The sequence below is a fragment of the Frankliniella occidentalis genome, unplaced genomic scaffold, assembly GCF_000697945.3.
Source record: "Frankliniella occidentalis isolate FOCC.00 unplaced genomic scaffold, Focc_3.1 Scaffold120, whole genome shotgun sequence".
NCBI classification, from domain to species: Eukaryota; Metazoa; Arthropoda; class Insecta; order Thysanoptera; family Thripidae; genus Frankliniella; species Frankliniella occidentalis.
Genome location: NW_026267248.1, coordinates 286,753 through 288,476, shown reverse-complemented (window position 1 = coordinate 288,476; position 1,724 = coordinate 286,753). Strand labels below are relative to the sequence as shown.

At 55.8% G+C, this 1,724-nt stretch overlaps 1 protein-coding gene across 2 annotated transcripts in view; it reads left to right on the top strand.

The window, feature by feature from the left end:
• LOC113205784 (cytochrome b5 reductase 4) overlaps positions 1 to 1,724 on the top strand; it is a 22,141-nt gene that overhangs the window by 13,451 nt on the left and 6,966 nt on the right. The window lies entirely within an intron of this gene.

Sequence of the window (1,724 nt, the reverse complement as noted above, 5' to 3'; positions counted from 1 at the left end):
TCCCTTCCCCCATCTTCAGCGCGTCCTCTTCCATCTGCTGATTCGCTCTCCCAGGACTCCCAGGTGAGGGCGCACCCGCATGTCGCTGTCGCACCATTCCTACTCTTCTCCCTTCCTCGCCCGCCGCCCGCCCGCTTCTCTCTCTGCTCTGCTCTGCCTCTCGATTCGGCATATGACTGTATGTGCGTGTGTGTCTAGTTTGGAGGGGCGGTCGTTGGAGGGGAGGGTAAACTCGACCGCCACTTCATTAGTGCCGCCACCCGATGTGCCCCGGGGGGCGGGGTGGGGGGCACCAATTATGGAGGGACCGTTTCAGCCGCGCGGTGGCGCCCGCGCCTCGCTCCCCAGCCCCGCTTAGCGAGTTGTTTGTAAAAGGGAATCATATCGCAGGTGCACAAACTTTATTGCTACGGGGGAAAAGGTCGGGCGGCCTCAACCCATCTACGCGGGGGTTGTCAATGCCACTGTGTCGATTTGGATATTTTCGGCGGCACTAAGTTGTATATTGGATTCCGTGGCATTTTTGGATCACTGCTGCACCGTGCTTGCTTTCCGCTCGCCTTGCACACTAAAGGCTTATGAACATTTTTATTCATAGCTTACTGAGTTCTGTGTACGTGCTCTGCTTACGCATCAGTATGAACAAATTTGTTCACACCAGCGTATTTAAAAATGCGTAAGCAGAGCACGTACACAGAACTCAGTAAGCTATGAATAAAATTGTTCGTAAGCTTTTAGTGTGTGCACTCGGTCCAGAAAGTACGTCCGTCGTTCGCCGTTACGAAACTGCCAAGTTAGCTCAGCGTATGCAAGCTCTCGTAGCGCCTGATGGGTAGGCAACATCTCGCATAGAGTGCATGCGCGTACTGCGGGCTGGCCTACCCTGAGTCTCGCAGGCGCCGTCGTAGGCCAGCGCAGGGCGGCCGGCAGCCCGGCCACGTCCCCAGCCAGAGCACACACATAGTAACCAACACTCCGGTAATGTAACCATCAGGGGAAGAACTCACTTATAAGATCATATGTAATGGCATTTACACGGCAGATCTTTATTAGGGATACGGTAAACGGCATGATTTGGCAAGAACCCAATAAACAACAGTAAGCACCACAACAACCTAATATGATGTAACTAGTAACCGCTAGTAACTGAGCAGACACACACTAAGAATCCCCAAATCACCCCTGAAACGGCGCCGAGCTTCTCTGATTGTCCGAATGAATCTGAGCAAAACGGAGGTACTTTTTGGACGATCCCCTAGGGGCTCTCCCTCACGTATCGTGTTGGCATGCACAACTCGCACGATCACGCGACACTACCCTCACGTCCCTCCTCCCTCGTCTCGCTCTCGCTCGGTCCCTCGCTTTGACTGGGTCTGTTAGGCTTTCGGCCGCTCGTGGAAATAAGATCCACTTTGGGCGGCGCCCGCGTCCCCCGTGGCCGGGCCGACCCGCCCCGGGCTGGCCGCCGCCCAATCCCCTCCTTATCCTCCTCCAATTCAAGCGGCGGTGGCTTGCCCCCCCCCCTCCACCCTATCCCTCCAACCCCCTCTTGTTCCTCTCTCTCTCAAATTCACCCCCTCCTCTTCTCCCGCTCTCTCTCTCTATCTTTCTCTCGCTTCAGAGTTGCGGTTGCGGTGCGAACCACTATGAGGCTTGTGCTTAACTCGGCTTAACTTGACTCGACTCTTCACGAGCCAAGCCCCCTCCCCCCCTCCTCCTCCTCC